At 43.4% G+C, this 27,483-nt stretch overlaps 1 long non-coding RNA gene across 1 annotated transcript; it reads left to right on the forward strand.

Annotated features, from left to right (window-relative positions):
- Positions 1-396: 396 nt before the first annotated feature.
- LOC132362775 (uncharacterized) lies at positions 397-26,785 on the forward strand. Its single transcript, XR_009502487.1, has 4 exons — positions 397-585; positions 24,937-25,066; positions 25,431-25,562; positions 26,408-26,785. It is a non-coding gene; the product is annotated as an uncharacterized LOC132362775 (long non-coding RNA).
- Positions 26,786-27,483: the final 698 nt, after the last annotated feature.

Consider the following 27,483-nt stretch of genomic DNA (forward strand, 5'->3'; position numbering starts at 1 on the left):
CTAGTGTCCTCCCGGACTGGGGAGTGCAGCGCGGGGCGGGGACTCGCAGAGAGGAGAACAGCGCATCAACCCCAGCGAGAGGCGCGCAGGTCTCGGGATGCGGAAGGCGGGCCGGCGCCGCGCTCCTCTCCGCCCCCGCGAGCGAGACGGTCACGTGCAGTGGAGGAGCTGACCTCCGCGGGCGGGCCTGGGAGGGGCGCCGCGCAGGTGGTTCAGGGTCGCCCGAGGCTAGGCGCGAGGCGGGCACTTGCGCAGCGCGGGGCGGAGTGCGAGCCGGGGCCGGAACCGCCGCGGGTGGGGAAGGGCGGTGAGGAGCCTGGGAGCGTGCCGGCCGCCGCAGGGGGAGGGGCGGGGCGGAGCCACGGCGCGCGCGCCCGTCGGAGGGGGAGGGACAGAGCAGCCATTGGGCGCGCTCAGGGTGGCCGCTGCGAGCGTGGGGCGAGCGTGGACCGCGGCGCGACGGTGCGACTCCTTCCCCGGCCCTTCTCCCCGCCGCAGGCGAGGGCACCGTGTGGCGGCGGCGGGGCCAGCGAGGCCGGAGGAGGCGGCTGTGCCCGGGCATGGTGGTCTGGGGCAACGCGGAAGGTGAGCGACCCCCGGGCCGGCGGCGGGGGTGGGGGCGGGGTGGGACTGGCCTCGCGTCGCCGGGCGGCGGCCCAAGCGCGGGCGGCCTGAGGCGGGGCGGGGGCGGCGCGCCGGCCCGGCCCCCGCGGCTCTTGGTCTCGCGGCCTGGGCGGCCCGCGAGAAAAAAAAAAAAAAAAAAAGAACTTAAAAATTGAGAGTTGCATATATAATAAAATGGCATGAAACTATACACAAGCATTGTCCCAAAACCAGTTTGCTGGTTTTGATACTGTAATATAGTTAGGTAAGATGTAACCATTGGAGGAAACTGGATGAAGCATACATAGGACTTCTCTGTACTATTTTTGCAACTTCTTTTTTACCTCTGATTTTTTCAAAATGAAAAAAAAAGTCAACAATTTTAGTGCTGTTTTCTTGTAGATGAAATACTGTCCCGCCATGAAAGCAATGAATTACTGATAAAAACCGAGGGCTACATCTCAAAAACATCATATTGAATAAAAAAGCAAATAGCATAAAAAGATATAGTATAAAGCTCAGGACATACAACCTAAACAATATGTTATTTAGAGATACAGCTATGAGAAAATTAACAAGAAAAGCAAGTGAATGATAAGACACAAACTTGAAGATAATGTTTATCTCAAAGGACTAACGGAGGGTATGTGACCAAGAAAAGGGATTCAGGGTCCTCAAAGGTGATTGTAATGTTCTTTTCCTTAAATTTTTATTAATCACTATTTTATAACAACTCTGAAGTCCTAAAAATGTATAAACCTGATCTTTAGCATTTAATAATCACCTTTATTGAAAAGAGTAAAATTAAGTGAAAGGTGAATAAAATTCAGCAACATTAAACATGTTTGATAGAGCATATAATTATAAGAGCATCTAAGAGAAGATTGGGTTCTAGTTTAAATTCTGGTCTGACTAATTTGGGGTTAGTAGGTTTTGGTCAGTGGTTTTTGAAGGGCGGTCCCTGGGCCAGCAGCATTAGTACCACTTAGATACTTGTTAGAAACGTAAATTCTCAGACCTTACCCCAGACCTACGCTCTTGGGGAAGGGCCCAGCACTCTCTATTTTAACACAAACCCTCCAGGAGGTTCTGATGTGCACAGACTTTTGAGAGTCACCAGGAAGTTCAACTTTCTCACCCATAAAATTAGAAGATAAAACTAGATCAGTATTTCCCAAAGTGTGGTATATGTAGTACTGATCATGTGCAAGATGTTTTTAAGTGATAGACACATCACCATTTAAAATTTTATTTATTGTAATGTTTGTTAGACTAGTACAGATAGCTTACCAAACCCATAAGTTCACTGATGTTGTGTCATACATTGCTAAGTTAAAAAAAAAAGAAAGGAATCAACTTAATGTAAATATAAATAATAAGGCAAAATAGTAAGGTATGTATAGCAGAAAGTAACACAGCATTGTACATCAACTATACTCCAATAAAAATTTAAAAAGTAAGGTGATATGAGAATATCACAAAATTCCTGGGGTTAGTTCTTAGATATTAAAGTTTCAGTAGTCCTGAAGAGGATCAGTCTTGAAAATATTTTCCATTCTAAAATTCTGAGACTTCATATGCTTGCTTTTCTTACAGATCTGCCTCCTTAATTTTGCTTTTTAAAATTCAAGCTAATACGTTAAAAATTTAGTCCACACAGCTTGTGTTGGGAGAGGAATGGCCTGTTAATGTGCTTTTGTATTGGGGGATACTTATCTGAGATTGAAAATTTAACCATAGTTAATGGAAAGTGTGGATAATTCACATGCGAATCATTAAAATTAAATATATTAAGGAGAAATCTGTTTTGAAAACATGATTTAATTTTAGAAGCACTTTCTTTCACTACGTGTAGTATTTATAGTGGAATAGGCAGATGGTTTTATGTAAGGAAATGAAATGAGGTTTGTGGACAGTAAGAAACATATTTTGATAATTAGGGATTTAGACTTTGAAAAGTCTATACAAGTTATAAACAGCTACAACATGACCGGCCCTTTTGTTAAAAAGTAAATTGATTTATTTATTTATTTTTGGCTGCGTTGGGTCTTTGTTGCCGTGTGTGGGCTTTCTCTAGTTGCGGCGAGCGGGGACTACTCTTCATTGCGGTGCGTGGGCTCTAGGCGCGCGGGCTTCAGTAGTTGTGGCTCGTGGGCTTAGTTGCTCCGCAGCATGTGAGATCTTCCTGGACCAGGGCTCGAACCCGTGTCCCCTGCATTGGCAAGTGGATTCTATACCACTGCGCCACCAGGAAAGCCCCTGACTGGCCTTTTTAACTGGCATTTTAAATAGCTTTTTTGCGATGTAGTTCACATACAGTTCACCCACTTAAAGTGTACAATTCAGAGGTTGTGTATAGCCAGAGAGTTGTGCAGCCATCACCGTGCACAATTCTAGAACATTTCATTACCCCAGAAAGCAACCCTATATCCATTAGCAATTATTCTCCATTCCCTCTACACTCTCAACCCTAGGCAACCACTTATCTACATCTTATTTCTATGGATTTGCCTATCCTGGGCATTTCATATAAATAGAATTTATATTTCATATAAACATAATGATATGTAGCCTCTTGTGACTGGCTTCCTTAATATAATATTTTCAAGGTTCATCCGTATTGTAGCATGTATCAGTACTTTATTCCTTCTTATTGCTGAATAATATTCTGTTCTATTGATATTATATGTCACTTGATGGACATTTGGGTTGTTTGCACTTCTTGTCTTTTATGAATAATGTTGCATGTATGAACATTCATGTACAAGGGTCTGTGTGAAAGTATGTTTTAATTTCTGTTTTATACCTCGGAGTGGGATTTCTGGGTCAGATGATGACTGTGTTTAACATTGTAAGGAACTGACTGGATCTAAAATGCATTCTCATTCAAAGCAAAATTACAAGTTTGCTGAAAACTGAAATACATTTCTGTTCTAATTTATAATAAGGTACCAATTTTGTTAGTCAATGGTTTTATTACAGAATATCTCTCTAAAATGATATTTGGCAAAAATCATCATTAAAATACATGTTTTTGAAAACAGCAGCTTACAAACGGCTGTTCTACATCACAATTTATCATCATTTATCAAAATTGTCACATCTTCTGTGACATGGTTCTTTCTCTGCATATTTTATCGCTGCCTGTGTCATTTAGCATTTAGGGGGGAAAAATGTCATGGAATCTGCCTCCTGAGCTGATGATTGAATTCAGATTGTTTTGGTTGACTTTTACAAATAAATTACATGTTAAGAAACTGATGGTAGTTTTTTTTCTAAAATTCTCGTTTCAGCAATAATAAAAAACATACTTCTAAAATAAAAACATAACATTTTGTAGTCTAGCTGCATCTGACACTTGATATTTTGCTGTGTTGCCCTATTAATATTTTGAAGTTATAAGGAGAGATACTTTTTTGTGTAATGAGAATTTATGTTCAGTAAATTGTTAATATTTGACTTTGTCTTACTTTCTTCTAATGCTTTCCTAAAGTCTTACGTACTAAATTACCTACCTTTAGATTTCTTTTTAGGAAAGGTGTTCAAGATATTTCTTTTTCATACCTACTTGTGAAATGAGGTTTTTAGCACCTCCTTGTTATGAAGGAATATTTCTGAAAAAAATAAGATAAACAACTAAATGCAGTGAATAACTGAAGTAATAGAGAAGTGGTAGTATAGAAAAAAGATGCTCCTCAGGGAAGAGAAAGAAAAAATACCAGTTGGACTTGAATGGATAAGATTTATTTAAAGCCTTTCATTGCTGCATGGAGGATAAACAAAAAGAGTAGTAAGGCAGCATGAGGCATTCAGTGTCCTTGTAAAGAAGACAAGAAATATCCTTAATCTCTGAATCTATAACTATATGATTCTACACACAGATCAGCTAAAATCATCCTTTGTTTTATTTCTAGTAGGGATAAGCTGTTCTATGCACAATATTGTAATGGATGTTTGTAGTGAAGACTTGAAGCATTTGGATCATTTGGGAAGTAGACTCAGACAGGGTTTAGTGTGTAGAATACTTGTAAGCATGTGCCCTTGGGAACAACATAGTGGGAGGGAGGCAGAGGCGTCAGGATTGGGCAGAAGCTTACGTCAAAGTGTCTCCTTGGCCAGCCTTCCAAGAGAGGTTTGTTGATAGCTTGGATGTGGGGTATGACAGAAAGAGGTGTCAGGATGATTTCAAGGATTTCAGCCTAACTAACTAGAAGGACGAAGTTGTCATCAACTTCATCCTTTGAAAGGAGGTTTGGTGGAGAAGATCTGCAGTTAGTTGGGCCTGTTAAACGTTCGAGATCTGTAAAACATCTGTTGGCAGAGGATGAGTTGGTGAGTCCATATGTGAAACTGGAGCCCAGGAAAGAGGTCTGCAGTATATATAAACATGGGGGTGGTCAGCATAGGATAGATGCTAATTAGACCAGGAGACTAGCTGAGACCACCAAGTGAGCATGTGTAGACTGACTTGAGGATGAGACAGGGCTGAGTCCTGGGACACTTCAGCGCTTAGAAATTGGGGCAAATAGGGGAAACCAGCGGAGGAGACTGGGATGGAGCCCCAGGACCCAGCACACTGCTTAACAGCAGTGGGTAGTAGATGTTTATTTCGTGGGTAAATGTCCAAAGGGGAGGGAAAATAACATAGGACAATGATGAATTTTATTTCTCCAGGTAGAATAAATTAAAAGGTGAAAAATAGGATCAACTGTTATCTATCTCCTCGGTGAATGGGTGGGGAGTGAGTCATGGAAATTAGAATAAAAATAGATGTGTTCTTTTCTATAAAAATAGATGTGTATACCTATAAAATAGGAACCGTTCCTTTTAATAAACTGAAGTATTTTTAATGCAGTTACTTTCTTTTAATCTTTATGGTACCTATTGTGCTTGTGTGGCTAATTCTTCGAGAAACTGTATAAAAATGTCCCTTGTGTATAGAGATGAATCCAGTTCTTCAGATTGATTATTTCTATTGTTTGTGAATATGCTTTAAAGTAGCGCATTAAGTAGTTGAAACTCATTTGAGAAATTATCCTATATTTGTATCTCTCTTCTTTGTACTAAATGACAGAAGAATTTCATTTATATATTTGCTTCCATATATTTGATAATTTACAGTAGAATTTTCAGTGTTCTTCATGGTTAAAATTGGTACTAAAGGTGATTTGGAAATTGTGTTGAGCATGTATCTTGCTAAACTATAGAAGACAGACATTTTGTTCAAGGATTTTATATTCTAGGTGAAAAAGTTAAAACATTTATGGAAAGGTACATAAACAATTTTCTTGGGAAAATATACAGTTATGTCATTGAAACTCTGAGTCCTGTCTTACACTGAGCGGGACATGTATTAAAGAATAGACTGAAAGTAGAAATATCTGTAAGCTTGAATTTTGACAGAATGAAAGAAGAATACAAAAATCAAGCTCACAAACTCAGCTGCCTTGATGTGGATGAAGCTTCTGTAAACAGACAGCTACTGTCCTTGAATAATAGTTCACATATCTTTTGAAGTGAATTAAGCTTTGGTTGTATTGGACCTGACCTCTCGGTGAGAAGGAGATGGCTGAGTCCAGGGAGGCGTGTGAGCTTTCTCAAGACAGACTATAGAGTCGCTGGTGACTGAGACAAGTAGTGAAACGTTATTTCAAGGGTTGAAGTGTGAATAGGAACCAGTGATTTAACAATGCTCATCTCTAACTTTTAAGCCTTTTCTTGAGCCAGAAACCTTGGTTTTTTATGAGAGTTTGAGATTCCCTGAAGATACAACCTAGGTTGGACAGTTACCCAGATCTATTATATATTTAAGCTCAGGAAAGTTATGTGAACTGTGTTACTGCTTCTTGTTTTTGTGAGTTTTTGGTCCAGGCTTTCAGAAAGACCTGAGCTGAACTCTAGGACAAAGCTTGTGGTGACCACCATTGCTGTTTCAAGCCACTGTCCTCTGTGTTTCTTTCTGTCATTCAGGAATTTTGTTGTCATAGCTCCTCTATTACTGACGTGTGTGTGTGTGTGTGTGTGTGTGTGTGTGTGTGTAGGGGGTGTCCTTCATTTGTAAATTCTGTAATCTTTGGACCTTGGATGGAGATGGTAAATACAGAAGTCTTAGAATAGAATTGGTCCCAAACTATTTTGAGAGAAAACACAAAGCATATTAAAACTTACATTTTCAATTAAAGCATAGGGAAACCATTCACAAAAAGGGTGCAGAAGTTGATGCTGTTGTTTATTGTGTTATATGCTGGTTATAGACCTTCATTTTACGGTTATTTCTCTGAAATGCAGTAAAAAAACCCAAAAAACAAAAAACAATGCCTGGCACCATAGCAGCCCGTATGAAATGAGGCATATGCTGTTTCTAAGACTCACAGCATGTTTTTCTGATACTGTGTTTGCCCATAAACATGTTGATGGTAGGTGCTGTCTGAGGCAGGGGCGGTTTTCCTATGGAAATCCTCTCTTGAACGTACTGGTTTCTGATTCCCCTTGAGGAAGAATGAAGCTCCTTTTTGCTTCCTTAGCAAATTTGATACTTCAGGTATTAATAACATAGCCAGTGGTTGATATGTATCTTGATGACTTACAGGTCATCATGATGGCTGCTCTGTCATAAGTTGCTGTGGTTTCAGAGTACGTTAGAACTCTACGCAGCGTTTTGAGGTGGGAGGGAGCTGAGGTGTAATGAAAGAGAAATTCCCTGCACAGCAGTGGTGATGCCTTAATGATAAAATCATCTTGCTCGGTCTCAAAATCCCTTGGTCTGCCAGCAACAGCATTAGATGTGAAGTCTGACCTGGGCTTCCATTTTGATTTTGCCATTAAAAGCGTTATGACTTTGCCCTCAGCACTTCTGCGAGTCTAGAGGAATGTTAATTACTAAATGAAAACAAATTTATGAGATCCTTTTGATGGAGTAGAGTGTAATATCTGCTGAGTGCCCCAATATACATTCAGCCCTCTAGAGGAGAAGACTTATAAGTGGTAAAGAGTAGGCTGCTTTTGGAGAAGGAAGCGTGAGGTGAGATGGCAAATTTGGGAATACGTTTTCTAAGGAAGGCCTTGGAGGAGGCCATCATTCTGTAAACCTGAACTTGAGATACAGCAGTGTCCGTTTTGGGGATAGGAGGTCTCTGGGGCATTTATGATTGGGAGTGTGTGAAAATACTGATTGAGAGCCACGAGACCCTGTGACATTGGCTGCATCTAACCCAGGTCTTTCTCATTTAGGGCCCCAGACTAGGGAAGCTACAGTTATCTTCTGAAAGATAGTAAAAAAGATGATCTTGCTGCTCTGAAAGTGAAAGAATCCAAGTTTTGGTGAAGAAATGTTTTAGGGACAGGATTGCCCCCATGTTTTTAATATCACTCTTGACTGATTGTTTATTTCGCTTCTTATTTGGGGAAAAGTATATGGAAGTTCAGGTTGGGAAAATTACTTGGAAGAGTTTCTTAAGAATAACCTCATTAGATAGTTTGTGTGTAGATGTGAGAATAAAGTTTTCTTAGAAACAAATGTTTTTTTTATAGTTCAAATATTTTATTTTCCTTAAAGATAGGAGTAGATTTTATAGTTGGAGACTCTTGCTATTATTTAAGCAATAACCAATAAATGTGAGTAAGTAGCAATTATTTAGGAAGAAGGATATAATGATGAACTATTGGAAAATATAAAAACTATAGATAGCATTGTGGAATTGGAAGGGACTTATCACCTGATTTTATAGACAGTTTATCTCATTATTCAGCCTCCTCACTGTAAAATGGTAAAAATATTAGTTGATCCAGAGTTATTTTAAGGAATAAAAGAGAATTTATTCATTCAACAATTATTTATTAAGTGCTTACTAGGCGCTGAGGCACATGCAGGTTCAGAGGATGTGTCTGTGTATTAGAAAGAAGAAAATCCTGGCCTTCATGGATTTTACCGACTAAGAGGCAAGAGGCTTTACCCAGTGATGACAAACGTGATGAGGGCTTCCAGTGTGCTCCCTGCAGTGGTGTTTTAGACTGAACACAGTGCCTGATAGTTGCGGTAGAAGAAGACTAGCACCAATGTGTCTTGGATGCAAAGTACACCCATTATCTCATTTAAATCTAACACCAGGTCTATAAACTAGGTCTAGTTTCCCCCCTTTTACAGCTGAGCAATGTTGTGTTCTTTTAGGTCTGTGATCAAATCATGGTTATTAAATAAATTAATGAGTAAACTTGGACCTAAAGTGTGGTCCAAGGTCTTCAGCCAGATAGTGGCAGAGCTGGCACTAGAACTGGTTTTGACTCAAGCTCAGGGCTCCTTTCATTGTACCACATTGCCCCTCAGAGCGTGCATGGGCAAATAATCGTATGTACCATGGTAGATAGGAAGAGTGCACAGTTTCAGAGATCCCATACTTGCCAATATGAAAATCATTTCACACAGTACAAATAATAACAGTGAAATCAGGGCTGCTGGCATCCTCAGTTTTAATTCCCATCGCTAGTTATATTCAATTATCCAGTGAGATGGACTTTGAGCTGTGGATTTAGTGTATTAAGTAATAGGATCCAACTCGAAGTTTTCTCTGGCAAGCTATTGGCTGTGAAGTAAATTCAAGGCTATTCATCCAAAACGTAAGGTGTCCTGAAGTAGATGTATATGTCATCTTGCCTAACGGGTGGGTTGTGTGAGAGATTTTTCTTTCCAAATTGAGTCATTGGAGACCATTGCTCCTATTACTGCCTTTGAAGTCCTGCAGCTGGTGAACCTTTGGTAGTTGAGATTTCTTTCTCAAAAAACAAAAACCAAAAACATGTATTATAAGTATTTGTAGTCTAGTCGTGTGTGGGTTACGTGTCTTAATTAGTAAAGTTCTAGTGAATGTCTTGGGATTTTATAAAAACTTCAGTAATAACAACTAAAAATGAACATTTCTGATCCTTTCTCGTGACCCCATAATCAAATCCAAGTCAGTTTCTACTCTCTGCCTGCTATCCTCTAACTCTGAACCATCTTGAAAATGCTTGTTTTTTCTAAACATTGTTAGTTTAGGGAGTTACTTGGAGTGAGTGAGTCTCTTTCCTTTGGCTTCCTTTGGGTCAGCAAAGCAGAGGAGTTAGTTTTGGAGGGTTTTCCTTCTATGCATCATCAATTTTAGTCCTTGGCAACGTCTCTAGTCCCAAAGAAATGATGTGGGACTCCCCACGTCTTCCAGAATTTTTAGAAGGCATGTGATGTATTAAGAGTACCTGTGTCTCTTCTGTAATTCATCTGGGCTCTGCAAACTGCCAAAGTGTATCTAATAGAGAAGTACAAGACATGTGCCTATTTTCTTAAAAGTCAACCTTAATTTCGTGTCACTCCAGTCTGCCGCTGGTCTACCCAATAATTAGGATTTTAAGGCTTATGAGTAGTTAGGGGCGCTCCTAGTCCAGAAAGGAGATGCAACTGAAAATATGACATATATTGGCACTACCACTGCAGTGCTTTGGGTTTAAATATTCATCAGACAAAACTAAACTCTATGAAATGAATGCCAGGATAGACCAGTCTCATCCTGATTTCCTGTCTGGAGTCTGTTGCTATAAAAGGTGTATATGTTTATAATTCCTGCCCCTAATAGTCCCTTGCTTCTGTAGAGCAGTGTTTCTTTCCCAAGCACTTAAATATGTTTGATTTTACCCTTGCACCTGTCGTTTAAGGCAGACACACTCAAGTTGACACACAGTTTTTCTCATGACAAGGACCAGTTGTGATTTATGGCCATTTACAGGATGTCAGTGATGTGGAGAGGGTACATTTTGAGCGAACAAGGCTATATATGTATATCCTTTCACTTGGCAATAAAGAACATGGTAAAAAGCTGTTTTCTTCTCAGTGAAGAGCCCTTAGGCTAACTTCCTATAATGTTCACCTAATGTGTTACTAGTTCAAGTCACCTTAACAAATATTTCTTGAGTGCCTGCCTCCTGCAAGGTATTCCACTGGCTGAAGTGAAAGTTTCTGTGAGAAGCCTGATGTATAGAATTTAGAAGTAAAAAAATGCAGTGTTAGTGTGGGTCTTTACTGCTTTAGTTGAAAAGAAAGTGTTATGAGGTAACCTGTCTTTTCCTTTATGAATTTGGCTTGTTTAGTAAGAAACATATTAACCAAAGATGAAAGGTAGACTCAGAAAGATTTATTCACTTTTAATATGAGTATAAACTTTTATTTTCACCAGAAATTCCTGAACACCTTGATTATAATAAAGTACAACCCTGATTTTGGCGTTTAGGGCCAAGGATAAAAGATTCGTAGACTTACTGAAGAGTAGATTCTGTGAAAGCACAGACTCCTGATAAACGCTGAGTGCCCTGTAGTCCTCTAGATCAGCGGTCCCTAACCTTTTTGGCACCAGGGACCAGTTTCGTGGAAGACAGTTTTTCCACGGACGGGGGGTTGGGGGTATGGTTCAGGTGGTAACGTGAGTGATGGGAAGCGGCAGATGAAGCTTCGCTCGCTCCCCGCCACTCACCTCTTGCTGTGCGGCCAGGTTCCTGGGGGGTTGGGGAGCCCTGCTCTAAATAACTGTCCTAAAAGTGGAAGAACCAGTCTTTTTGTTGGTGAGGACCCAGTGGCCTCCATCATTGTAACTACTGTGATATAACCTGTAGTGTGTGATTGATAAATAATTTAATACTGTTGACAGGGGTATTTGTTGCTTATTTTGTACATTTGCAAGCAGTTCTTTCTTCCTCATGATACTCCTTGCATTAATAGTTGAGCGAAATGACATGATGAGTCAATAAGACTGCTTTCCCTGTGACCAGAGTTGTCAGGACAAGTCAAGGTCTAATCAGACATTTTCATTTCATTAAGTTGGACTTTTGCCAGAGCCTTTTGGAAGCCAGCATAACACTTGTTCTTGCAGGTCATTGGCCCAGACACAGTCACATGATTACACCTCCATGCGAGAATGTCTGGGAAATGTTGTTTTATAGTCTTGTTTCGGAATAAAAATAAGGGTTCTGACGTTAAGAAAAAGGCTACTGCTGAGCTACCCCAATTCTTTTCCCTACCTCCGATTTCTTCCTGATACTTAGATGGAAGATCTGGCTGTATTCCTTTTCTTGAACTCTGTGTGGCATACTTGGGTACTTCATGTCCTAGTCTTTCAACCTGAGAGGAGGATCCTTCAAGTTTTTGCAGCTTTCAGCTCCATCAGCTCAGTAGGAGTATCCTTGAAGCAAAATAAGAACGGGGTGTTGCATGCTCTTTTTTTTTTTTTTTTTAATTTCAGATTTTAATGATCAATTTTAGTTATCTATGCAAAGTGATTCATGCAGATCATAAAATTCTTAGAGGAAAAGGAACCCTGGGACAGAAGACATGGGTCCACTGAGGGCGGTAGTCATGGTTTGCAAATAAAAATTGTGACTGCAGCCAGAAGAAGGAACAGTGGGTGCTGAGAAAGGAAATGACAGATAACCATTCCTAGAGGGTTTATTTGGCTTTTGAGAAATAAGTAAACGAAAAGTTCCCTCTAGTTTGCTGCTTTGAGTCTTCCCTTTGAACACATCATCTAGGCAGAGTTGACATAGATGGTTCTTTTAATTTAAAATCTCTGTAGTCTTCAAACAAGGAGGCCCCATGCAGGCAGTCTCATAGATGGTTGTACATGAATTACCCATCTGTCTTCAAAAAAGGGAGTTTCTGATTTCCTTCTAAGAAAAGGATTTGCAGGATGTGGTGGGAATGAGGTGAGTGAGGCCTTCAACTTCCATGCAGTTGCAGACATTTTGGAGGCAACTTGAACTCTTTGGATCATACTTTAATCCCTGATACCTAAGGATGGCGATCCTAATTTCAGCATCTGGGTGGTATTCATGAAAGGCTTCTGGTTGAATAAGTTAGGAAGGATGCTCATATGAATAAACCTTATTATATGCCCCAGTTTCTGGGCAGCCTGCAGTACCGAGTTCTGACCTGGGATTAGGATGCCTTGTGTGGAGCTAGTGCCACTGCAGCTCTTAAGTCTCATCCAAGATGGTTATTTTCCATGTGCTTCTGAGTAGCTGTTTCTTTGGCTTTCTAATAGCATGGATACTCAGCATAATCACAGACTCCTAGATATGGAAGTATCTGAATGATAATGTAGTCTAATTTCGAAAGAAATGAGATGAAAGAGGCCAAGTGACTTGCTTCAAGGTATCTGGTAGAAAAACTGGTGTTAGAACCTTGGTTCCGTGTTCTCAGTCCAGTGCTGTCTTGCAGTGCACTGAATTTCTCAGAGAAAATGAGACTAAAGGCGGTGTTTTTCTATGTCCTCCTTTGCTCCTGGTACTTAACAGACCTGGAATCTACTCATGTATGTGTCAGGTTTTAGATCAGCAATAGGCTTACTGATTATGGAAATAATTGGGGAGATGTGGTATGTGTGAAAGTTTCAGGTAAGCGAGGCAAGGGGTTGTTGTGGTGGATTGGGAGATGTTTGCCAGTTCAACTCACATTTCTGCAGTGCGTGATGGGACTTGGGGCTCTTCTTTCTGTAGCTTATTAACAGATAAGCTGTTTCGCTGCTGGAGCTGCTGAATCTACAATAGCATGAATCAGCAAGAAGGAGGTGTGATTAGTCACGTGGACTTAGGCCTTTCCCATTGCCAAGGCTTGATATATTCACATCTTCCACTTTTTTTTTTCCTTCCGGTTTTACTGAGATATAATTGACATACAGCACTGTAAAAGTTGAAGGTATATAGCGTAGTGCTTTGACTTGCATACATCATGAAATGATTATCACAGTAAGTTTAGTGACCATTCATCATCTCATACAGGTACAAAATTAAAGTAGAAAAAAAAGTGTTTTTTTTTTTCACATCTTCTGTTTTTTCCTCTTTGTAGAGGCTCATCACATGGAATGATAACATGTTTAGTCTTCTGTGTTACACTTGGTTTAGTCCACGTAATTACATGTAATGTAAAATTACATACAGTGCAAATCAGTCAAGAGGCTATCTTTCCTTCCTCCATCTCTGAGACATGGGTGACCACAGGAGGCCCCTCTGTTGACATTTCTTGCTCTTGTCGTGGCCCTGTTGCCAATCAGTCTAAAACAATATTTTTCTGTGAATTTCTTGTGAAGTTATTTACATGAAAAGTTTTCTAAACGTATGTAATTCAAACTTGATTCTTTGTTTAATGCCAGTGCAATTTTTATGGACTAGAAAAACAATTATATGAATTCTAGATTTTCCCGGGAAATCTATAACATGCAGATCTGAAGTTCATATGGGACCTCTGTCTCCTCGTGAGCCCTAGGTAAGGTACAGTGAGGATGGAGAGGTGGATAAAGGAAGGAGTGAGTGATGCTTCATTGGGGAAGGTGAGCAAGGTGGCCAGATAGGTTTGTTTCATGACAAAGAGTGTGATTTAAGCACTTGCTTTCTTTTGAAAACATCTCTTTTCACCATCTCCCTATCCTGATATCACAGGAAGAAGGAAAAAACCAAACAAACCTGTTGCCTCATTTCCTAAAGCAGTGATTCTCAAACTTTAATGAACACGCAAGTCACCTTGCCTTTTAGAAGACTGCCGACTCTGATTTAAAAGTGGTGGGGCAGTGGTTCTCAAAGTGTGTTCCTCAGAGCAGCAGCTCTGGTTCCGCCAGCCGTGTTAGAACTATAAATTCATGGACCTCGCCTGACCTGCTGAATTAAAATCTCAGAGGATCGGCCTCAGAAACTGTTTTTACACATTCACCAGGTGATTGTTGTGTACCTTGAACATTTGAGAATCACTGCCATTGAAGCTATTCTCTTGGGATTTTCCCAGGCCTCTGGTATTTGCTACTCTGTGATTGGGCCTTGGTATTATTCCCTTGCTATTTACGAATTGAAACTTTTGGGCAGAGATGTTACTTGAGGCTCCTGACTGGATGATAGTGTCCAGCAAGTTAACTGGCTCTATTAAAGTATGTTTCTTAGTCCTTCACCACTCTCTCTGTTATAACCCTGATACTTTGTAAAGCAAAGATGCCATTTCATGGAATCATGAACATCAGTACCATGGCTAGACACCATACATAACATGGCGATCGGGTAATACCTTAAAAGGTAGACTGACAAAGAAACCGACGAGATAAAACACCCCAGAAGAAAACGCTCTTGTAGATTTTCAGGGGTTTTACATCTTAATATCAACTGAGTCCCAATTCACAGATAGTTTCAATCATATTAATAGCCAGTGGGCGTTGTTACCTAGGTTCTATGCCTGCTTGGTTCAGATGAGTGCAAACATGCTTAGCAGTGCCTTTACCAGTGTTGCCATTACTGGTGAAGGAAGACTATTTTATAATAGGGATTGGATTCTCTCAGAAGTCAGTTTTCTTAAGGTATTTGCAAAGGATGAATGTTACCTCCTACAGTGTTTCAAGAGCTCTAACTTTAACTTTCTGAAAGTTTTATTGATTTCTTCCAAAGGCTATAGCTGGAGAAATACGCACTGTATGTTTGTCAGATTGGTTACAGGGTCTCCAATATAGGTGGGCTGAGGCTGTGTTTGTGCTTTTCCTCTGGGAGGTTTTTCATCTTAGAGAAAGGATCCATGTGTTTTGTGAATCTCTATAAAGCAATGAGAGGAGTTCAAAATGTATTAGAGTATTCGACAAGTGCTCCAAAGAGGGCTATTTGGGCACAAGGTCTAGATGCTAATGTATTATGTTCTTTGAAAACAGCTTAAATGTAAGTACATATAAGAACCCTAGTTAAGATTTAAGGGTAATGCTGTAAGATCTCTCGTAAAGGATTCACAAAAAGTGCTGCAATTTTGTAACCTTTCCAGAAGCAATACAGTGTATGTTCACCCCTCATTTGCAACTTGAAGAAATTTATCCAGTTTATGCGGAAAATTGAAAAGAAGCAGATGCTTATTCCTAAGCTAGAGTTTTGAAGGCCAACAATTAAAATAAACATGTCTCTGCCAAAACTTGAACTAAATTAAAAAATTTAGCATATAAATTAAAGCTTACTTAAAACTAAATTTATCAAGGAAATACATTTGTTTTGCATTACTGGTTTCAATTATTGTGAAAAGGCTTCATTTTTATGGAACACTGAAGATTTTTCAAAGTTTCCAACAATTTATTAGACAATTGCACCACTGAAAATGAGTTACGAGTGTCTGGCTTAAATGTATGAACTATTAGCACATCGTTGATGAGCTTAGAGAGAGATGTTAAAGCAGCCATTATCCTCCTGCAGGTTCATGTTCCTATTCCCAGGGGCCTGTAAGAAACTGGTTTGTAGACTGAAAACAGATAAAGCCATGGGCTGAGGATATACGTAGCATCTCTTCTCTCCTATTCGTTTGTTCTTTCTCTTGGCAATCTGCATTTTGGGACATTGCTGATGAATTGCTGTCAGGCATGGGTACTCTTAGTTTATTGCCATAGAAGAAGAGAGAGATTACTTCCTTGTTTGCAGTACCTGTCTGCTCTAGTCCTGTCTGTACAGTGTTTCCTAATTAATATTTCCTAAACACCTACCTCATAACTTTTTGTCATTTACTAAATATTTATTTAGTTCTTGTTTTCCCAGCTTTCTTGAGGTATAATTGACAAATAAAATTGTATATATTTAAAGTGTACAAACTGATTTGATACACCTAGACATTGGGAAATACTTGTCCTGATGAAGTTAATTAACATTTTCATCACCTCACATAGTTCCCCTCTACCCCCATACCCTTGTTTTTGTTTTTGTTTTTTTTGGTGGTGAGAATGCTTAAAGTCTGTTTCAGCAAATTTCAAGTATACAAGACAGTATTATTAACTACTGTAACCATGTTGTACATTGGATCCTCAGAACTTATTCATATTCTTCTTAAAAGTGAAAGTTTGTACGTTTGACCAACGTTTTCCTGTTTCCCTCATCTCCCAGACCCTGGCAAGGACCCTTCTCTTCTGTTTCTATTAGTTCAATTTTTTTTTTTTTTTTTTTAAGATTGCACATGTAAGTGATACCACGTAGCATTTGTCTTTCTCAGTCTGACTTTTTCCATTTAACATAATGCCCTCCGAGTTCATTCATGTTGTCACAAATGACAGGATTTCCTTCTTTTTTATAGCTACATAATATTCCATTGAATATATATACCACATATTCTTTCTTTGTTCATTGATGGACACAGGTTTCCTTATCTTGGCTATTGTCAATAATGCTGCAGTGAACATGGGAATGCAGATATCTCTTTGGGATACTGATTTCATTTCCTTTGGATATGTATCCAGAAGTGGGATTGCCGGATCATTCGGTAGTACTATGTTTAACTTTTTGAGTAACCGCCATACTGTTTTCCATAGTGACTGCACCAATTCACATTCTCACCAACAGTGTACAAGGGTTCCCTTTATTCATATCCTCACCAAGATTTGTTATCTCTTGTCTTTTTTCATAATAAACATTATAATAGGTAGTGAGGTCATATCTCATTGTGGTGTTTTTTTTTGTTTGTTTTTTTTGTTTTTTTTTCATTGTGGTTTTGATTTGCATTTCCCTGATGATTAGTGATGTTGAGCACCTTTTCATATATCCGTTGGTCATTTGTATGTCTTCTTTGGGGAACTGTCTATTCAGGTCCTCTGCCCACTGTTTAATTGGATTTTTTTTTTTTTATTTTACTATTGAGGCATATGAGTTCTTTGCATGCTTTGGATATTAATCCCTTATCTGATAGGTAGTTTGCAAATGTTTTCTCACATTCTATAGGTTGCCTTTTCATTTTGTTGGTTGTTTCCTTTGCTGCGCAGAAACTTTTTAGTTTGATGTAGTTCTACTTGTTTATTTTTACTTTTATTGCTTGTGCTTTTGGTGTCAAATCCAGAAAGATATGGCGAAGACCTATGTCAAATAGCTTACCACCTATGTTTTCTTCTAGAAGTTTTATGGTTTCAGGTCTTACATTTAAGTCCTTAATCCATTTCAAGTTAAGTTTTGTCTATGGTATTCTTTCGCATGTGGGTATCAATTTTCCTAACACCAGTTATTGAATAGACTATCCTTTCCCCATTTTGTGTTTTGGGCACCGTGGTCAAAGGTTAGTTGACTGCATATGCATCCCACATAACTATTTTCCTGAAAACTTTCATTTACTCCTGTTTGCTGTGCCAGGATTCATGGCCCTCAGTTTACTGTTCTGTTTTCATTGATCCCTAATCATCACTCTGCTTCAGTCAGTCCAGTGATTTTCCTTCTTCCACCTCATCTCAGGTTCATGCAAAGTAGCTTCTTGGGCAGAGTTGCCTTTTCTTTCTAAACAGGTCCAGTCAGATCATCACGTATGACTGCTTGTACATATAGAGGAAGGCAGACTATCAGGAGAAAACTATTTTAGGATTCTATGTTATAAACATTTTAACTAAAAAACTTTTAAATTTAACGAGTTCATGCTTCTTAAAAAGAAAATGCTGAACACAATTTAATCCTTTCTAGATAAATTAGAGTGACATTATACACAGTAAAAATAAGTTGCATTGTAGTGATTTCTACTAGACAGGTAAGGTATTAAGGACTAGTTGTCCCTGTATTAAATGAACCTGAGCTGTGTCTTTCTCATTGTTTTGTACTCTCTAATTTTTAATGGTTTTTTTCTTTTGTTTTTTCTCTGTTGCTGTCAGTATCCTTACTGCTGAATCTGTCTCTAAATAGAAGTACTTTCGTTTCTGATATAATTTTTTTAAATTTATTTTATTTATTTAATTTTGGCCGTGTTGGGTCTTGGTTGTTGTGTCGTGTTGATGCTGTGGCTTCCCCTCCTCTCCCTGTCTTTGGGGAGCGACCCTTTTGTTATTCCTTTACGTAACATTTCTGGTATTTCAGGCGGGAGCAGATATAAGTGTTTATGCTCATTCCCCATATTTACCTGAAGGTTCTCCTCTTTTGCTGGGCTGGTTGCACCGGCCTTTGGTGGCTACTGCATTGTCCACACCTCAGGCTGCCCTCCTGGAGACTGTGCGCAGGGATGTAGGGATGCAGGGCTACTAGCTGTGGCAGGAACGAGGCGACGTTTAAGCATGGGCCCTGGTCTGAGCTACAGCTGTTGAGCATTTGCTCTAACGCGTATTAGCTGTGTGTCCTTGGACAAGTCACAACCTCTCTGTGTTTCACCTGTGAAATGGAGGTTATAACAACACTTACCTGAAAGGTCAGCTAGATAGTGCCTGCAAAACACTTTGCTGCTTCCAGCACAGAGTAAGGGCTCAATAAATTGGAGCAATCGTTATTATTATTAATATAATTAACATACTATCGTATTTCTCAGAGATAAGAACATCTCTGTATTATCGTCATTACATCTGAGATTAGACCAGATAAAAACAAGACCCAATTATAATAATTTCTACCATGGGTCTTCTACCAAGACCCATGGTAGAAATTAGAGAAAAGTCCAAATGATTTCCACCAAGTTATGTATTAAATCGTTTATTTATAATTATATTATTATTTATCATTTTATTATGTTATTTTATTCTTTGCTATTTATTTCTGTATCTAGTTATTTATGAAGCACCTGCTACGTAGCTGGTGCTATATACCGTAAGCCCCATGGGAACCAGGCCACAGAAGTGTGAAAGTGCAGACTCTGTCTTTAGGGAGCTTACATTTCAGCCAGAGAGAATAGTTAAAGAACAGCTAAATACTGAGTCATTAATTACTGGCTGAAGTGAAACAGGGATGAGCAAGGAGATGGTATGGGGGTTAGATGAGGGGAAACGTGGCTTGGGGGAAGATGTGGAATTGGTCTGGGCTTGGAGGATGAGGCGGGGCCAGATGCACCAAAGGAAGGACAGGGTCAGAAGCAATAGGAACCCCTTTCCCCACCCAGAGAGGGAGGGGAAGCTTTGTGTTTGCAGATCACAGTGAGAAGTGGGTGGGTGGGGGGGCCAGGGGCCGCAGAGGTGGGGTGTAAGGTTGGACGTTGAGGTGTAATCAGATTGTGAGCGGCTTAGAAAGAGGAGCGGACGGGCTGGCAGTTAACGTGGCAGACACTGGCTCTCTGGGCAGGAGGATGGCGGGGCGGATGGTGCAGCAGGTCCCTGGGGCTTTACTCCGGTCCCCATCTCACCCTCAGCAGAAGGAGAACTCAGAGGGAAAGTTTCCAAACTCGCCTGAGAAGCTGAGTGATGGGATGAATGAAAAATTGATGTGGGTCATAAATATTGTAGGAGAGAATGCACCAGATTCCCTTAAGGGTAAAGTTCAGGGAGAAACCTACTGCTGCGGAGGGAAGGGGTTCCGTGGGGGAGAGAGGGGGAGGGAGGGGGATGCCCATCGGGGGTCCCGCGGTGCCACTCCCAGTATCCGGGGCCCCCGGGTCCTTGGAGAAGCTGCTGCTGCTCAGCGATGCTCCTGATGGAACAGAACGGCCAGTGTCCATTTGGTGAAGGGCATGGGGGCAGAGATGCTCCGTCTCCCTCAGCCTCAAGGCTGCTGCCCTGGATTCCTTTCAGCTTCCTCAAGGGGCGATGCAGATGTGACCCCAGAGAAGCTGAGGTCTCTGCTGAGCTCGCTGATGCTGGCTGACACTGGATAGCCCTCCTTTTCCACCAGCCCCACAAGCTCTTCCTCACAAGGCTCTCCATGGGGTCTGGGCGGAGTCCACAAGTCTCTGTGACCCTAGGTGGTCCCCTAGAGGTCAGAGTTCCGGGGCTCTGAGCCATTTTCCTGGTTTCCTCTTTGCTCCACATGCACCTCGGAGCACTGGTGCAAAGATCTTGGTGATGAGTCTTTGCATCCAAGTACCTGCTGGTGAACTTTCTTCCGAGAAGGAGCACAGACAGTGAAAGGAGGGAGGCGGAGCCTTAATGCTGGCTCAGGGGGTCAGCCCCCCTGCCCGCATCCCCAGTGGCTTCTCATCACCTGTCTCTGGCGGTTTATTTCAGGAACACTTGAGATGGGCGTGTAGTGGGAGGGGAATAGTTACAAGCAACCAAGGCAGGGGTGGGGAGCGAGAACAGTCTTGCTGGGTGGTGGGCTGATAAACGTTCACCAGCTCTTGGGGGTTGGGGTAAGGGAGGCACCTTGACTGGCAACGTCTGCTGATTTCTGTGTGTTAACACTCTCACTGTGAGCCAGGTCATGTCACCAACAGGATGCCAGGCGGCTAACACAGTTCCCCAAGATGTAGCAATAGACTCACCCAAGCTGGTAGGCACATGCCTGGCCCCACTGTCTTTGGAGGCTTAGAAACCTGAGTTGCCATCGTGCTTTCTACCATCAGCCACAGCGAGACTGGGTATCTTGCCTCCCTGTCCCTCAGGTGGCCAAGAGTTTGCCTTTCTCTGGACCCACGGTAGGTTATCATGGTAGAAATTAGAAACTGGAAAGCCAGGGGAGCTTTGGAGAGTCCCTCTGGGCTCACTGACTGCTGATGGCATCGGAATCAGATGCAGGAAGGAGGGAGGGGCTGGTAGGAACCCCTGCAGTTGCCCCAGAGACTGAGGGATGGGCTGGCTGGCAACTGGTCCAGCTCTCCCTGCCTACCAGGGGTGTAGTTGGCAGTGCCTCCCACTGGCTGAAAGGTTTCTGATCCCCCTGCCAGCCCTCTGAGTCTGTGTTGATGACAGCTGCCACCTACCCGGCTCCATTACGGGTCAAGCACTCTGCTGGCTGCCAGGTAGACCTCGTCTCGGTCAGTCTCACAGCCGCCCTAGGAGGTCAGCGTGATCTTGACCCCACTTTACACGCAGAAACCGAGGCTTGGATTAAATAACGTGCCCAAGGTGCTACACTTGGTAAGTAGCAGAGCTGGTTCTGTTTGACGAGAGCTGGGGGGAGTCAGCGCTGGGGGGGAGGGGCGGGGGAGGGGGAGCGGGAAGCCGGACTGGGGCCAGCTGCCCTGCCCCTCCCGGCCCCATCCTGTGGCAGCCAGGTGGGCGGCGGCATCTGTTGGCAGCTCTGGGTCAGGGGCGTCCACTGGCTCCCCCGGCAGGTCTTGGTGGGAGGGCGAGTCAGGCACTCTGTTCCCAGGAGGGGATGGCGGATCTTGGGCTTAAGGATGGGCCTGCAGTACTGGCAAAGCGGGGATCACTCTGCCTGCTGGGAAATGTCCTAAGGAACCCAGCTGAGCTGCAGTTACGGAGGTAGATTTCCTGCTCTTTTCCACATCTCATGATTAATCCAGAAGCCTGAGCAGCGTGTGTGATGAGGCTCAGCAAAGTGGCCGTGGGCATCTCCAGCCTCCTTTGCAAGCCCCGCTTTTCCTCTGGAGTAGGTGCCCTGGAATCTGGGCCAGCCGTACACATTTCAGCAACTCGATTACAAGAGACAGAAGAGGCCGGGTGTGTGGCACCAATAAAACCGCACACACCCTGTACTTCTCTCTGCCTGTTGCTGGTTTGTGCATTTCCCCACCACACCTCCCGAGAGCAGTTTGTTTCCCGGAAGCAGCAGAAGAGAGGTCGGGAGAAGGAGATGCCTTATTGTTGTGAATGTGATGGACGTGGTGGCACCACAGGGGACTGGACACCAAGGCAAAGACTCCAGTGTCTGATGAACTTACTGGTTGAACTTACCGCTTACTGGTCTTTGGCAGGTAATCAGCTTCTAAGAGTCTCTGTTTCTTCATCTGTAAAATTGGATCACGGTACCTGCACTCATTGATTTAACAAATAATATAAACATATAAATCCATACTCTGGCGTATTCTAGGTGCTGGAAATCAAGCAGTAAACAGAACAGTCTCTCCTCTTCGGATGTTAATAGTCTAACATGGGAAGATGGAAAACGGCAATGACATCTGTGTCAGGTGGTTATGATACTTAGAAGAAAAATAAAGCCGGGCTGAGGGGTAGGGGAGACAGTGTATGCATGTGGGGATGACTTTTCTTAAAGGACAGTCAAGGAAGGCATCTTTGATAAGATGATACTTCAACAGAACCTGGAAGAAAATGAGGTGCCATATAGATGTCCAGGTACGGCAAAGAGCTAGTTCAAAGGTGCTGGAGTGGGAGAGTGCTTGGCAAGTTCAAGGAGCATGAAGAAGCTCTGTGTGGCTGGAGGGGTGGGAAAGTGGGGGTCAAGGAGAAGAGGGCAGAGAGGGTGTGTGTGTGTGTGTGTGTGTGTGTGTGTGTGTGTGTGCACGCAGGGGCTGGTTGGATCATACAGCCTGGCAGGGTTACTCTAAGTGAGATGGGAAACAACTGGTGGCCTTGAGCAGAGAAATGACCTGATGTATATTTTAGAAAGACCACTCTGGTTGTTCAGTGGAAAGTAGCTTTTAAGACTGTAAGCTCGGTGCTCTGTGACCACCTAGAAGGGTGCGATGGGGGGGAGGAGGGAGGTCCAAGAGGGAGGGGATATATGTATACCTATAGCTGATTCACTTCATTGTACAGCAGAAACTAACACAACATTGTAAAGCAATTATACTCCGATAAAGAAAACAACAACACTGTAAGTGGAGAAGCCAAAAGACCAGGTCGGAGGTGACTGCATCTCCAGGTGAGAGAGGAAGAGAGCTTGGATTTCAGCAGTGGTCGTGGTGATAAGTGACCGTCAGAATCTGGAAATATTCTGTAGGTAGAACCTGTAGGATGAGCTAGTATGAGGGGTGGGTTGGGTGAATAGTGAGACACAAAGAGACACCTCGAGATTTTGTCCTGAGATTGGGATTGACACGTACACACTACTGTGTATAAAATAGGTAACTAATAAGGACCTACTGTATAGCACAGGGAACTCTACTCAATACTCTATAATGGCCTGTACGGGAAAAGAGTCTAAGAAAGAGCAGATATACGTATCTGTATAACTGATTCACTTTGCTGTAAGCCTGCAACTAACACAACATTGTAAATCAACTCTACTCCAATAAAAATTTAAGAAAAAAGAAACAACACTTTTGCAATAAAAAAAAAGATTTTGTCCTGAACGATGGGTAAACTGGAGTTGTCACATATTGAAACGGAGAACTGGGTGAAAGGAGAACCCTTTGGTTGTGGGGTGCAGGAACCAAGAATTTGGCTTCAGGCGCATTAAGCAGCAGTAGTCTGTTGGATACCCAAGTGGAGGTGATGGGTAGACAGAGGCGTGTGAGCATCCGGGGCCCCGGGAGAGGCCGGGGCTGGGATACGCTCATCAGTGCGTAGTTCATTAACAATCTTGGGGCTGCATGAGATCATCAAGGGAGTGAGTGAGGATGGAGAAGAGGAGTGGGTGGGACATTCCAAGGTTTAAAAGTCAGAAAAATGAGACAGAACCAGCATGAGAATCAAGAGAGCCTGCTTAAGACGGGACAGAGTACAGAGTGGGTGCTCAGTAAATCACAGCCACTGCCATCACCATGACCATCGGTATTTTCATGGTTAGAGTACGGAGAAGTGAAGTTTGAAACCAAAATAGCAAGAGTTCAGGAGGACGCACTTCATGTACTTTTTCCTCTTTTCCTTCCCTTTCCTCTGGTTGTGCATCAACCGTGGTCTCAGACTTCCAGCTACTTACTAGAAATAAAACAAAACCATACAAAACTTCTGGGCACCTTACAAGCCCACAACTCAGTTCAAGATATTCAAGAAGAGCTGAGGTCTTTGGGTTGTTGGTAGGGTGAGTAATCACTGAACAGAGTCTGGGAACTGGATGTGACTTTCTCCTCTTACCAACTCACTATATGACCTCAGGCAAGTCCGTCCCTGCCTCAGTCCTGGAGGAGGATAGAGACTTCCATTCAGGGAAGAATACTGATTAGCTCACCAAGTTTCCTACTTGGATGGCATCTCTGCCATTTGCTTTTCTCCTCTCCAAAGCATATAGATCCTATCCTCAATTATTAAAGCAAGATAACAGTGCTTTTGATTTCCCTCTGAGAGTCTAACCTCGAATTGTGGGCTGTTTAGTACTTACAAAGTCTGGGAGAGGAGTGCCCTTTAGGAGTGACCATCCAAGGTCCCCCGCCCCATCCACCCCTGTAGGCAGTCTGAGGCAGATGCCTCTCACTGGTCTACCAGAAGGCCAATGACTTGAACCATATTAGTTTATTTCCTTGTATAATTATCTTCACTGAATTGCATTTTAGGAATCATGCCCTTGGCTTTCATTAAACATCCTTGAAACAGTCACGCAAAGTTCACTGCTGCATTTGCACGAGAACTACTGTTGCAGACACGACCTATACGCTTCTGGAAAAGACTTCCTGAGTGTTTTTGTGAAGCACAAGTCTGCGGGATATTAATAAAAATTTCATTATGGGAAAAGTTGAGTGAGTTTGGAAAAAAACCCAGGTGTCTTTCTTAAAGGTTATCTAAGAGGCTTTACTAACAAAAAGTACAGTGGGTCCTTAGAAAGAGGATAAACTGCAAGATTTCCCATTGTGTCGACCCTTAGAATCCTGTTTTGGTGGTGCAGCTCTTGGGATCAGTGCTCTGAGCACCCAGCAGAAGAGGCTCTGAATGCTTCGGGCTCAGTTAGTCAAGCACCGTGAGCTGCAACAGGGAACATACAGACAGGAGGCCAGGTAAGCAAGTGACAGGGGAGCCTGCAGGGGGATGAGCAGCGAATGGGCAGCTGGCTCTTCCGTGCACAGCGATCCTGGGTGCCTGGGGTCCCAAGAGGCTTTGCAACGTCCTGGCTGCATCAGATATTAACTTTGCTATTCATGGAGTTAGGGGTCCTAGCCTCAAATATATCCCTCAGTGACCCTCCTGTACAACAACACACAGAGTTAAAAGATTTTAAAAAATAATCCATTGTTAGGAAAAGGACACAGAGACATGTGCTGTGTTTACAGTTTCATGGGCGAGATGGGGAGGAATGCCACTCGCTCCGACAGCTCACTACCTAGGAAGACCACTGAGAGTCTCTCCCCTCCTCTCCCGCAGCTGGAGTCTCTCTCTTTCACTTCCTGACGTGTACACCCCGTCAACCCTCAAATTTCAGCCTCCGAAGCTCCGAGAAAGCCCCTTGGGGAATACTCTGCTCCTCCCTTTCACTGGGCAGAGCGACCAGCACAGGTGTGTGTGCAGACTGCCTGCCCTCCTATCCATGCAAGGTGCATTATTTAGAGGCTAATGATTTCATTGTAAAGTGGGAAGTGAAATATGTTTCGCTAAAGCTTCCAAAGCGAGGGAGGAAGGAGGGAGGAAGAGGGTAGGTCAATGGGTAAATATGATTGCCTGATGGTCTGGGTCCAGCCATCTTCCTAAGGCTGTATCTTTAACTGGGAGGTACAGCAAGATGATCGATAGCACAAGCAACCTTAGGAGAACCACACCGGCCAGCCCGGATCAGCAGAGTCTGTGTGGTGAGATTTAAGGGGGTGCTTAGTTGGCCCTCCAGCTGTAAGTGTTTGCCAGATGACTTGTAACTTCACCACTGGAGCCAAATTCCTTTGACTCTTAGGGCTCTTTCTGCATTCAAGAGCCCTTGGAAATGAGAAATCCCTGAAATGGGTTGTCGCCTGCTGTCAGCTAACCCTGACGCTCAGGAGTAGAGTTGGGAGTAACGGGACGCCGTGTACCCGGGGTCCTTCCTGGGCGTGTGTAACTCTGAGGCTAAGACAGTGAGACTGGCAGTTTAAGAAGCACCTCCAGGACCATGTCGCCTACTGGCAGACGGAGTAAGGACCCTGCAAGGTGGACAGACATACCTCTTCTCTTATCATTTGAGGGTTTGAGAGAAGAGGCACCGGGAGTTTAGCCTGAGCCCTTCCCACAGGTCTAGAGGTGGGAAGAGAGAGGGATGGGCTTTGACCCTGGGCGGCTCCTCCCTCCAGGCCAAGACCCTGGAGGAGGTTGAGTTTGTATCTTCAGAGGGGATGGGGTGCCCAGGCAGGTGACTGAAGACTTTATCTCCGAAGGACCCAGCATTAGAGAGCTGAACAGCCCCAGACCCCGCGGGCCGGGAGAGCTTCTGGGCATCCTTCCGTGGGGTCCCATCACCTCCCTGCTGGAGGCAGACTGGGTACCAGGACCCTGCGGTGAAGCCGACTGGGGAGCAGCTTCCTCCAGCCTCTCCAAGCACAGACGTCAGCGGCGAGGCTCAGACTTGGTGGCTGTGCTCTGTCTCTGCACAGGCTTGTGTACGCGCAGCGGGGGACCCACGCAGGGGACCGGGGTGGGGAAGCACACAGGAGGCAAGTGCAGAGTGGCGGCAAGTGGCGGTGGTGATGCTGGGGCAGTGCGAGCGGACAGCGGCTCTCCTGGAGGCTCCACCCCTCGGCGGGCTGGCGTGGGACCTGGGAACGGACAGTCCACGTGGAGGGGCAGCTACTCAGGGCTGCCCTGCCGGGGGGGGGGGGGGGCGGGCGGTGCTGTCAGGCGGGGGCTGCCTTCAGGGTGGAGTTGTAGCAGAGAAGTGGGGTCACCCCTCTTGGAAGCTTTGAGAAAGCGTATGAGGAGGGAGCTGCGAACGGAATCCGGAAAAGGTAAGGAGTGCCAGCTTGGTGGAGTTGGGTGCTGGCAGGACTGGCCTTGGAGTCGTGGGAGCGTTCCCAGGAACATCCAGGGGATCGCCACCGGGGCCCCAGTGGTCCCACAGGCCTCCTGAGGCTGGCTGTGCTGTGCTGAAGCCCCCATCAAGGGCCCTGGGGATGGCAGCAGAGGCCAGCATGGTTGAGGGTCCCCCGCACCCACCTCATCTCTGCAGGGACCACAGAACTGCACGCACCGTGGGTGTTCTTCACCTGCTCACAAAAGAGCCGGGTCATTGCATGCAGCAGGAAAGGCTTGACGGGGGGTGACGGGAGGAAGGGCAGGAGCAGAGATTTTCCATCTTGATGGTTTTGTTCAAGGCCAGCCCAGAAGCAGCTGACGTTGGCTTCATTTATCCAAAGGGCACGGCGAGTGACCCTCTCCAACCCAGGGATCCTGAAATATTTAGAAGCTCTAATGTTTGGGTGGGAAGAGAACCTCTTTTGGATGAGAAGCTCAATTA

This window comes from Balaenoptera ricei, chromosome 3 (genome assembly GCF_028023285.1).
Source record: "Balaenoptera ricei isolate mBalRic1 chromosome 3, mBalRic1.hap2, whole genome shotgun sequence".
NCBI classification, from domain to species: domain Eukaryota; kingdom Metazoa; phylum Chordata; class Mammalia; order Artiodactyla; family Balaenopteridae; genus Balaenoptera; species Balaenoptera ricei.